This window comes from Equus quagga, chromosome 8 (assembly GCF_021613505.1).
Source record: "Equus quagga isolate Etosha38 chromosome 8, UCLA_HA_Equagga_1.0, whole genome shotgun sequence".
NCBI classification, from domain to species: Eukaryota; Metazoa; Chordata; class Mammalia; order Perissodactyla; family Equidae; genus Equus; species Equus quagga.
Window position 1 is genome coordinate 105,001,239 of NC_060274.1, and position 13,404 is coordinate 105,014,642.

Sequence of the window (13,404 nt, forward strand, 5' to 3'; positions counted from 1 at the left end):
AAAAGCATACAACATGGAATTAGACCTGTCAACTGTTGAGTTCCAAGTTCAGCCACTTACTGTTTTGATTCTGAACAAGTTATTTTATTTCCCTAAAGCTCAGTCTTGTTAGTTGTAAATGGGAATAATAATACTGTAACGCTTATCTACACACATAAGTATTTTAAAATGACTGCAGTATCACTTGTTTTTATTTTTGTTGTTATCATTACTGTTATTATTCAAAGATTCATTCAAATAGGCCAAGTCTGCAAGCTTTTCAAAGAGATTTCTACAGCCCAAATGTTATTTTAGAAAAGGCATCACAAAAATATGTTTGCTTATTTTGCCTCATGGTGCCTAACGTCTATTAAAAATTAGTCCTTACTAGTCGTATTTTATATTGTCTTTTCTGCCTTGAGTGACAGAAAAGGTCTTTGTTTACTTTTCTCATTTCTAATTTTCACGGTCATGGGAAAAGAGAGTTTTGTATTTGCCATAGATATAGAACTGACCAGTAAGAATGTGATCTGAGAGACTGGTTTATTGAAAGTAGAGAGGTAAGTGTGATAACTTTGTAAAGAAATAGATAGGCTTAATTAGCATAAATTTTGTTCTAAATTTAATATAAAAAATATTTAGAGGGGAAAATAATTATTGTTCACATGCTAAACTCATGGAAAGAAAAACAAAGAGGGAAGACAAGGAAGGAAGGAAGGAAGGAAGGAAGGGAGAGAGGGAGTGAGGAAGGGAAAGAGGGGAGGAGGGGAAGAGAGGGAGGAAGGAAGAAGAGAAAAATTAAAAAGAAAAACTGAAGCTGGATCTTTCACAACAGGAGAAAATACTAGTTTTAGTTAGTAACGCATCCAGTTTATGATAATAGTGCTATGTTACTAAAAAGGCTAAAGTTACTTTAGATTACATCATCTAAGGTATAATACCTGAACAAGGAGGCCCACAATTTATTTCGTTCCTCACTAAAACCTCACCTGAAATTTTGGGATATCACATTTCCAGGACACTGATATGTCAGAGTGTATCCATAGGGATTTTAAAAGGAAATGGAGATATTTAAATATGGAAAAGTAGGCTTTAAAGCAACAGCACTTGAGTATTTAAAGAACTGTCATGTAATACACTGTTGACGTTATTCATATGTAGTCTCAAAGAGTAGGGTTAGAAAGAATATCTATAAAGCAGATTTAGCCTTTCTATGACAAAGTGATTTAGTGACTAGAGCTGTCTTCCTACAAGATTGGAAGATTATATTTTCCAAACTGACCGTAGTAATACTTCTGGCCTCATATAGTCTAAAACCTTGCCAATCCCCATCAGGAAGTGGAGTCTATTTCCCTGATCCCTGGACTCAGGCAGTCTTGTGAGTGCTCTAACCAATAGAGTAGAGTGAAAGTTACTTTATATGATTTCTGAGGATGAGTTGTAAAAAAGACATAGCTTCTGTCTGGCTCTCACTCAAGACACTGGCCCTCAGAATCCAGCCTCCATGTTGTGATGAAGCTGGTCACATGAAGAGGTCACCAGTAGGTGTTCCAGTCCACAGCCCTCACTAATGTTTTAGCCAACAGCCAGCATCAACCACCAGACATGTGTGATCCTTCAGATGACTTCAGGCCCCACCCTTTGAGTCTTACAATGTAAGTCCAGACACCCTGGAGCAAAGGCAAGCCATGTCAAAAAGAATGTAGAGAAACGAATTTCAACATTGAGGTGAGCCCTGATACTGAGCCTTCAGAAGCATCATGTGGCTTGGATTTGCAACTCTTTTCCTGGCTCTTCTGATACCCATTTCAAACAAAAACGTATGCTGACTCACTCCATTACAGCTGTCAACAGAAATAATCAGAATGTTAGAAAGTGAAGGAAGAATTGGAAACTGCCCATTGAAGCTCCTTGTGTCTACGAGCTCCGCATGGGCTTCCTTCAGGACAGGAGTTTTTCTGGTAGCTGCTACACAAAGAAGCCAGGAAAAATTTTAGGGTTTGCAATAAGAGAACCCATCATTTGGTGCCTGACGAGAGTATCTCCAGAGAATTAGGATGAAACGGAACTCTTTTGTACAACTTTGATTTGAGCCTAGACTTTTAGACTTAAACTGAATAAAAATTCTAATAGGGAGGGTGCCCTGCTGCACCTTTATTTTTTATTTTTTTGGTGAAGAAGATTGGCCCTGAGCTAACATCCACTGCCAATCCTTCCCTTTTTGCTTGAGGAAGATTTTCCCTGAACTAACATCTGTGCCAATCCTCCTCCACGTTGCATGTGGGATGTTGCCACAACATGGCCTGACAAGAGGCATGCAGGTCCCTGCCCGGGATCTGAACTAGCAAAATCCTGGCTGCTGAAGCAGACTGCATGAACCCAACAACTACACCAGAGGGCCAGCCCTACTTTATTTTTTTGTAAAGCAACGTGTTGAATTCCCATGGAAAAAGAACCAATTTTATTCAATTTAGGTGGCTTGCTATTTTTTTCTACATAACTGATATTGACTATAGTGGCAAGGTTTAATTTCTTGTTAATAAATCAAAACAATATACAATTTTTCTCAGACATTTAATTAAAAGCAGATATATGCTTCTCAGAGAATATAAAAATTATATCTTCCTAGACTACAAATTCAAGGCTTAAATGCCTGCCTTTGCAATCATTATTTTCATAATATTCATTTTTTATCCACCGTATCTTTAACTTATTTTTAAGAGGCGAAAAAGCATGAATTTTAAAATATTGTGTTAACACCAGTTTAACTATGAGTATTATATGACTTAAAGCTTTTGAGGATTTTGTTTGAATCATACGGTAAGACTCCTGCCAGCAGAACTTTCGATATTTTTTTAAATCCTCCTCAGCTAGCTCAGAAAAAAACAATATTATAAGTAGTAAAAATAGTTTAAAATTAAGCTTAAAATCACGGTCAACAGAAAATCATTGGGAGATCTTAGATGAAGAAACAATTTGCATGAGGAAACAAAAACTATAGAAACTAGTGAGTATTTCTTTTGCAATATTTTACTAGCGTGTTTTCTGAAACACGTTGATGATAGACTTTTATTACTGAAGATTTTAAAAGAAGTTGCACTTCTACTCTTTTAAATATATGATTACAGTTCTGTTCTCTAGTTTGATTAAAAACAGTTGAAAACCAGTGATCTCTGATGTCAATAATAATCCCTTTTGCTCCTAAGTAATGTTTTTCTCTCATTATTTCCTTTCATGGCCTTGATGATTATCAGCTTTTCATGGTTTAAAGGTTTTTTCCCTAAGGAAAATAAAACAAAGAGGAGGAAGAATTTAGCTTGAAAATATAGTTCTTTATTTTTCTTTTTTCAAACAATGTTGACTCAATTTTATGATACCCACTTTGCAAATTATAACAAAACCTAATTCCTCAGTCACCTGAAACAGCAGGAGGAAGTGTACTGATACCGCTCAGTCTATGGCACCATATACTCTTCATATGCTATATCTATACACTCTATTTATCACCTTAATTAAATAGAATTTATTAAAAATGGCTGTACGAGAAGAAACAATCGCCATTCTTAGAAAAGATCTATGCCAATATTTTTTACCTGGTGTCTGTTTTTTCTCCTTTGGATTTAGCAATGTGTTCTCTCTGGGGCTTTTCTGATTTTCTCATGCTAGGAGCGAAAAGAATCTCCTTCTGCCTCTGAGGTTGTATAATATCACCAACACCACTGGTGCTATTTAATAACTCTCTCATTCTGAGTTGGTCCTGGATGGATTTTGATTTAAACAAGGCTAATCTTGCCTTTTGTGCCATTTCTTTACTTTTGGAAATAAACTTCTCCTAATATCTAAATCTGGGGATTCAGTACCTTTTTAAAAAAAATTTTATTATTATTATTTTATTGAGGTCATATTGGCTTATAATACTGTGTAAATTTCAGGTGTACATTATTAGATCTCAGCTTGTGTATAGGCTGCATTGTTTTCACCACCAATAGTCTAGTTTTTATCCATCACCATATATCTGTGCCCCTTACCGCTGTACCCCTCCCTCTACCCTTCCCCTCTGGTATCCACCAATATGTTCTCCTTATCTATGTGTTTGTTTGCTTGTTTTTCTTCCCCATATGAATGAAATCATACAGTATTTTTCATTCTATGTCTGATTTAGCATAGCACCCTCAAGGTCCATCCATGTTGTTGCAAATGATATAATTTTGTCTTTTTTTATTGCTGAGTAGTATTCCATTACATATATATAACACATCTTTATCCATTCACCTATTGATGGGCACTGGGGTTGCTTCCAAGTCTTGGCTATTGTGAATAATGCTGGAATGTAGGGGTGCATACGTCTTTCAGTATCTTTTTATTCTTTCATTTCTCCTCCTATTCAAATGTGTTTCTAAGATCTATAACCTTAAATCCTATATATTAACCTCTTCTGAAAGTATCTGCATTTCAAGATTTACACAGATTTTAAAGTTTTATAAATTTAAAAATTGCAGATCATAAAATGGAGCAGCTGGACAGAATAGTAGATATGGTTAAATATTTTTACCAGAACTTCTCCACCTAACCTAAAAGCCGGTTTTATAAATAGCAATCATAGTCTGTAGCCAACATCATTTAACATTTAACATTTAACATCATATAACAAACTTTGTTATGTTATAGGAATCAACTTAAGTGCCCCTACTCTAATAAAAAAAAAAAGAAAGAGACAATGAAATCCCTTTGAAATACAGAAGTGTGAATACTGAGGGTGGTCCAAGAGCAACAAACTATCAACCAACATGCAAAGCCTTGAGTGTGGTAGTGAGATTCCTTACACTCGAAGGTAAGAAAATGCAGTTAGATCACCTGCAAGGATGCAAGTGGATTGCGTGCCCTGTTCTCTGGTAAGATAAGACAGCCTCATGGGCCTAGAATTTTTCTGGGTCCTGATGTTTACAAAACTTTTAAGACTAGGAAGGACAGCAAGCTTGTGCAATGATCTGAGCGCAGGTGACCTGCCTTCCATTTGTTTATCCAGCAAGTAGATAGCCCAAAGGGAAGATATGATGAGTCCAAGTTGCCTTATTCGATCCTAGGGTGTCCTTCCTGGGGAAGTTTATGCCAGCCCAACTTGGTAATGTATTTCTGTTGCATCAATACTGTACTGTTTAGGTTTGCCTTTGTGACATTCCTTGGTTTGTTGCTAGATTGCTGAACTAATTTATTCCCTACATGTTTCAAAAAATAAATCCCTAATTTATTTCCCTACATGGTATAATTTATCCTAAAATCAACAAGTTGAAGTATATATATGTTAAGATTTTTCAGGTGAAAATAATAGAAAATTCAACTAAAACCAGCTTAAACACAAAAGGAAATATCTTGGTTCACATTACGGAAAAGTGTGGAGATAAGGTGTGTACTTAAATGGGTCTTACATAATTTCTCTGCTTTTGTCCCAACTCGCTGCTTTCTTTTGTGGGCTTTGTACTCAGGTTGCCCTTCCTTAAGATAGCAAAATGATTGCAACAGGCTCAGGTCATATTCACAAAAACAAAACTGTTCAGAATAAAGTCAATTTCCCCACAACTGAACAAAACTCTTGAGTGTGATAGGTAAAATAATGAACCCGCCCCACCACCACCACTCCAAAGCATGTCCGTGCTCTGAACTTTAGAAGCTGTGAATATGTTACTTTACATGGCAAAGGAACTTTGCAGATGTGATTAAGGTTAAGGATGTTGAAATGGGAAAATTATCCTGGATCATTCAAATGGGCCCAATCTAGTCACATGACTCCTTAAAGGCAGAGACCCTTTCATGGCTGTTATCGGAGGAAGACGTGACCAGAGAAGAATGGTCAGAGAGATACAGGTTCCCTGCTTTGAAGACTGAGGAAGGGGTCATGAGTCAAGGAATGTGGTCAGCATGTAGAAACTGGAAAAGACAAGGATTTTCCCCCAGAACCTCCAGAAAGGAATTCAGCCTTGCCAACACCTTGATCTTAGTTCAAAGAGACAGGTGTCAGAGTTCTGGCCTACAGAACTGTGAGAGAATAAATGCATATTGTTTAAGCCACTAGATTTGTGGTATTTGTAAGATAGCCATAGAATACTAATGCGCTGAGTTTCACATAGATTAGACAAATTTACACCCATACTGAACACATCACAGTGGCAAGAGAAATGTCATGAGCTGATTGGCTGAGGCATGAGTTAAGTAACCAAACAAATAATTCTGGAGAGAAAGATAGGATAAGAATCCATAAGCCTACCTTTGGAGCTGGGGGAAGCAGTCCACATGATCCATGTCTGCTCCACAGTGGAAAACAGAATGTGGGTGGGCAGTCTATAATATGTACCATGGTACGCTTGTCTCAGAAGGGACTTGAAACTGGCAGATACTTTTAAGACTCCATGGTTTGTTCAGCTCAAAGTATACACAGAAAAGTGGTTTCTTCTTTTCTTTCTAAAAGGGGTATGGATTAATTTTTCTTCCATCTCCTACAACTTCCCTTGATCAATGTATTTTTAACATCTGAGGAGGCTATAATTTGTCACCGTGCCTGTCTGAAGTGAGGTGAATGATGTTTAATGCTTGGAGACTGCTTGCTCAATGTGTAATGGAGGAAAGAATGATTCACTGGGGAAAAAATGAGACTAAGACGCAAGTATGACCAACTGTTTATGGGTGTACAATGTTTTTATTACCTAGAGAGAACAATATAGGATTATAAACTCATGAAAAGATATTGCAGCACCCTGTTTTAAGTATATTACATAACCTTAGTTTACTGAGGTCTTTCAATAGTTCTTTAAATGTTTGTGTATCAATGAAGGCCTGTTTTCTAACTTTTTATACTTATTTCCATTTTTGGCATACAGGAAATGCTGTATAAATATTTGCTGTCTTTAATGCTATTTTATTTGTATAATGAGCATCTGCAGTGCATGAGATGACTCAGAGTTTCTTCCAGAGTAACCCTGAGATCTGAGGAAAACTACTTCCCTCTGAAGGTAAAATTAATGTCAACCCCAAATAGGAAGCAACAGATCATTTCGTAGATATATGGGGACAGTAAACTTGGCTAGAAACAGCATTCATTTTACTCAGGGAAATAACACAGAAGTATACAGAAGCAAATTCTTGCATCTTATCTACCACTGTCCAAAGGAGAGAGACTCAGAAGCTGAGGGGCATGGGCAATCCAGTTGTGAAAGAACGTTGGCCCAGGCATCTCCATGGCCTAAATGAACTAGCCCTCTAGACCTGTCATCTCCCTTCACCCACCAAGCAACTGTGTGGTTACTGATGCAAATCCTCAGGCTCTTTGATATGCTTATATGTCCCAAAATATGCAATTAATTGATACTCTTATCACAACTGAGTCAGTGAGTTTGTCAACCCAGTTACATTGTCCCTGGGTTACACTCAAAGAGTTCAAGGCCAAGAAAGAGATTTGGGACTTTGACAAACTCAACTCTGTAGGATCTCTTGTCTGAAGTCACCCCTACACCTCACCAAGGCTTTGGCCTTTCATTTCAAAAAAGTCTACAATTTGTTAAATAAATCTTGGAGATATAGCCTAACAGTTTCTATGGAAAAGTGTGTATAAAATTACAAATAACTGGGGCCAGCCCTGTGGTGCAACAGTTGAGTTTGCACATTCCATTTTGGCTGCCCTGGGATTCGCCAGTTCAGACCTTGGGTACAGACCTATGCACTGATTTTCAAGCCATGCTGTGGCAGCCATCCCACATATAAAGTAGAAGAAGATGGGCATGGATATTAGAGCCTATCTTCTTCTTCAGGGCCTTGTTCCTCAGCAAAAAGAGGAGGATTGTTCAGGGCCAATCTTCCTCAGCAAAAAGAGGAGGATTGGCGGCTGATGTTAGTTCAGGGCTAATCTTCCTCAAAAAAAATTAAAAATTACAAATAACTAATTTTTAAAAATTAAAACCCCCGTGGAATAATATTTTAAAAAGCATGACTTACCTACTTATATTCTGTAATTTTAGGGCTGACTGTTTCTTTTCATATTCTAATTTTTATAAAACATGGTAAAGTAGGAATAATGGCTATGCCTCTGTATTTTTCCAAATATCTCACTAACCATTACCTTACCATGCTTCTCATTCTGCTTGGTCTGGCATCACTCCACCGTTGCCCAGAGACATTTGGAAATATGGGAGGTGGGGGTCAAAAGGAAGGGGCTTTCTCTTGTCACAACTACTAGGAGATGCTGCTGCTATGTAGGTCCTGGGGGGTTCAGGTTTAGTAAACATGCTACAACATAGAGAAAATCACATACAACAAAGAACTTTCTTGTCCCAAATGCCAATTATAGTTCTGTTGAGAAACATTGCTCCTAGTTTCTTCAGTGTAAGATTGATTGTGACTTTCTGAGATTATGATGTAAAACAGAAAGACACTGGAAGTCTAAGCACATTTTCTGCTGTTAAGTCAAGAAATTGCATTACCAGTTGAATTTTCCATTTCCATATCACGGAAGAGAGCTGTGTGTACACATGCACACACGTGTCTGTATGTGTGTGTTGGGCTGGCTTTGTATGAATTTCTTTATTCTTCAAAAGGCTCTAACAATAAAAGATATAGTCTCTCCTTTTCAGTGGTTGGAGCCTGATGACATAGTTCTTGGGACTGTAGGAAATGAAATAAAGATCTTGTAAACTTTCTAGTTAATTTGATCAATCAAAGCAGCCGAGTCAGAAAGCTCACCTTGGTGACAGGGAACTGCAGCTATGGAAACAAAGTCATGGTCCTCACTCAGCTTGGTACAGATCAGTCATTCTGTGTTTTTAATTATTCACATAACGCTTCTTTCCACTAGACTTAATCCCTCAAAGGTGACAGTATGGGGGGACCTCTGAACACCCACGCATTTTCTCAACTGGATTACAAAGCCCAGCATTATATGCACACTCTGCTGATGTAGAAATAGGTTGAGATACAAATACGGGCTGATCAGATATCAGAGTGGGGCTGCCCATTCACACAAAAGCATTCATTCCCCAGACCCATGCAGCTGGGTCTCACAGGCCTGCCCTAGACAAAGACTCTTCAGCTAAAATCCTTTATGAGAGAGGTTTAAACAATCACACATCAGTTGGCATTACAGCATTCAATCTTTTTAAACTCGGTGACCAAAGATCAGTCCCAACCAGTGAACTTTCTAATTGTTGCAAATGCCATGTAAATGCCTGGCTTGTCCTGCGCAAAGGTTTTCAGGAGATAAAAGTTAATTCAGAAACAAAGTTCTAAGGAAGTCAATGAGGCCTTTAAGGAAACATTATTGAGATTTTTTAATCTCTTTCCAAAATGAAAAAAAGAAAAAGTTAAATTTCTGTCCAACAATCTCAAAATCAGCAAGACAAAGAAAAATAATCCAACCCCCAAAGCCAACAAAAGGCCCATTTACTATGTGACACCCTGGGTGGACTTTGAAGCCACGCTTCCCCAACAATCATGGTATTGTGCCCATAGAATAATGCCAACCTGTTCCTGAGGGGTTTGTTCAATCAATTTGGAATTCAAATCAGAGTAAATCAGGATAGAATGCTGCCCTAACACAGAGTCACTAAGGCTAATCAAATGTAGAAAAACAAAAAATTCCTCTTTCTAGGAGTAGTGACAAGATTAAAACTTAATAGGACTAAACTCTGCCCACACTGGCCTAACTACACAGTACAAGAGCATATTTTCAAAATGAAGGAAAACATGACCCACATGACTTTCAGGGACTTCAATGTGTTTCATGGTGTTCCTGCTGTCCACAGGCTATTTCACAAAAGAACGCATTAATCTTTACAAACTGTCCTTAAAATCTTTAAACTTGGAATGTCAATGTTATAGAAACAAGCTATAGAGAGTTTTAAAAAATGTCTACGTGCTTAAAATGTGTTTTTAAACAAAAACATGCATGTCTTTTTAGAATGACTAAAGCACATAATTGGACAGCCTAGCATCACTTCCCCACTACCAAAATGCATCATGATTTAGGCAACTGTCCCACTGACTTAAAAGCACTGGTGATCAGAGCCCACTGTCTTAGTAAACAGAATGAGAAGCAATAAGATATTCATGAATAAAAGTCATTAGTGGAAGAAGAGGTAATAAGAAAAATATGGTAATGTCATTTTTATGAACTCCTTTAAAAGCTTCCCTCACAACCATCACAATCTCTTCTAGACACCACAAATGCTCCCTCTCTCTCTCCTCTCTTTTTCTCTTTCTCCTCAGAGACCCTTAAACTTGCAAATCTGTCTGAGGAAAACTCTCATATTTTATCAGGTTCAAAAAGCCTCAATTAGGGCAAAAGAAATTCTGGTAGACATAAATTTCTCAGTGAATTATAAATACAAATACAAATATGAGGAATAAAATTGCAAAGACTTTTTCTCTTAAAACAGGAAAATAAATTGTGATTAGATAGGAAATTTTTAAATGTCTATGATTATACGTAGACTTGGTGTACATAAAAAGAGTAAAACGAATCAATCACATGCCTGTCTATATAGCAAGGCATTCAACTCAGAAGGTTTCTATAGGTTTCATAGAATGTATTGCATATAAATTATTCATATCTCTTAAAAATGGAATAAAAATATTGAATTCAGTTTGTAAAATTGACAATTGGACTAACAGGAAATGGAAATATCATTTAACAGCCATATGATTGATGAAAGTATTACTAGTTCAAGAGAATGATGACTTGGAGATTGATTAAGCTATTTTACTTTTTTAAAAGAATCAATCTTTAAATTCTGAGCACTTGAGCCAAAAGACTTCTAATCCACTACAAATTTATGGAATGCAATGGAAAAGTGATTTAACACCAGAGTGCTAGGAATCAGAGATCTCATAACTATGAGAGTAAACGATAATTATCTTCTACTTATACCAACACAATCTCTGCAATCAATGAATTATTATCCTATTTCAGATTGCTATATTTGGGGTGCAAGTGTGAAAACACAAATCAGTGAAATATAATGAAAATCAAGACTGAGAATTGTGAGGCTGTTGCACTCAAACATATGGGAAGTCAGTTTTCTAAATGACAATGATGAGAGGTCTCCTATGAACCATAGAAAGGCAATCTAACATTGATACAGTGAAGTTATCCTACCTACATGTAACAGAAACCCATTGTGGATGAGAAGCAATTTGTTTAATACAAACTCGGTTTCATGCTACTCTACGCTTGCCTTGGCTTTCTGCGAGCCAGCCTTCCTTGGCCTTTCTTGGTTGCTGAACTTGCTCTGTTCTGTCTCTACACAGTCTTAAGACAGTACCTCTATCTACCTAGGATCATACCCCTCGCCACCTCCAATCCTTTCCTAGCACTTCCTCAAGGGAACTTTCTCTGACACTACCACTAGGTGAGAGTCCCTATTACATAGTCTCAGAGCACTTTTCTTCTGAAACTTCTTTCTCAGCATTACTCACATTCTCATTAAATGTTTGAGGAAATAATGTTTAATATCTGTAGGCGCTGCCATAACGTAAACTCCAAGGAGACTGAATTGTATCCAATTCACACACCATTGTACCCTAGGATTTAGCACAGTGTCTGCCATATGGATGTTTAACTGAATGAATGGAGTGAATGAAGGAAGGAAGAAAATGGGCAAATACTAAAGTGGCTTTTAGGATACTTGGTCTTAATAACTTTGGGATAGAGAAGTTTGAAGATTCAATTGTGGTGCCCAGATGTTACAATTTGTCTAGAACATATATCATGTATACGGCCATAGATATGTACATCATTTGGTTAATGCTAGACTGCTAATTTTATGGTTTGGACACTGTTACAAGAAGACTATACTTTCCTACTTTTTCTTATGTCACTGCTTCTTAACTCATGTCCTGATTTTCCACCTGTATCTTGCTAAACTATGTTTTCTGCACGTCCTTTCAGTTTAAAGACTTGTTTATTCTCTCATTGAGCAAATATTTATTGAACACCTACTGTGTGTTACTCAAATCAAGATAGTATTTCATAGATTGCTGTGAGTGTACTGGTTAAGTAGAAAAGAATTCTTATTTATAATCCTCGGAAGGAGATCTTCTATTTTTAGAATTCTTATGCTAAATCCATATTCAACCTGGGTCAAATTATGTGACTTTGTGTAAATCAGTTAACTTCTCCAAAAATCAGTCGTGTAGCTATAAAGAAAGAGCTGGGTAATGCTGGAAGACTTGGAGATCACCTTGCGTTCGAAAGCAATGTAACTCCAGTCTATCATACAGGCTTTATGTGCAATGATTTCAAAGTCAAAAACTGGCAATATAAGTAGCAAAACAAGACTGGGGTTCAGTAAATACTCTTCAGTTGCATTCACTAAAAGACCAGGACAAAGAAAATATGGCATTTATTTCTCTGCTCCTCGGAAAGAGGGAGAGAACACTCATAAGACATGATGGTGAAATTGTGGAAGCTTTTAATATGTATGTTTTTGCTTCCTCTTTCTTTATGAGAAAGGTTAGCCACAATCGGATATACTGGGAATATACTGCCTAGAAAGAGAACATAGAAAGGCAAACCAACAGAATGTAATTGAAGAGCACTTTAAAATGCAAGATGAGTTCAAATTATCAGGAAGAAACTTTAATCTGTTATCTTGGAGAATCCTTGACAACTAGAAAAAGTCCATCTATTTTTAAAATGAGGGGGAAGGGTTGGAGAAGAAAAGTTTTTTAATAGAAGTATCTTAACTATTTCTCAGAGGACTCAAGCTCCCTACCAAACTTTGTTCAGTTCAGGACCAGGGGTGAATGCAAGGAAGAAGATCCTATACTCGCTTCTAATGAACACATAGTATGAGAGTATGGGGCAGAGAGAGGGCAGGGCCTCTCACATGAACACAGAACATTTAGAATGCCAAAGACATAAGGTATCCCCTTTTATAATATGGTCTCAACGCATATTTTCATAGGTATTTTCCATGAGGCTTCTATGCGCACATAGCATAGAAACCAAACTGGAATATTCCTTTATTCTTCAATCACACCCCATGATTCCTTCCTCTATTCCTTTGGTTTATTAGCTCTTTCCTCCTGAAGTGTCCCCTTCTCACACTACCTTTCATCAGCTCCCTCTGAAGACCTCTCCAGCCAGTTATCTCAAAGCCTTCCATGATTTCATCCAACCTGATGTGCCCTCTTTCTCAACAATCATAGAACTTCACACCTTCCTAACTAGTCCCAGCTTATATCACAGTTGTTTACATATTCGTCTTACTCCTTCCTTCTCATCCCACTCCTGCCTGGTTTTATAAAGTCTGACTCTAAGCTCTATTTACTTTTATTTACTGCAGGTAATAGCATAGAACCTTTCCTACACCATATGCTCAATCAATGTTTCTTGATTTATAAAGTTGACTAAATATCTGAGAATCACTGTGGAATCACAGG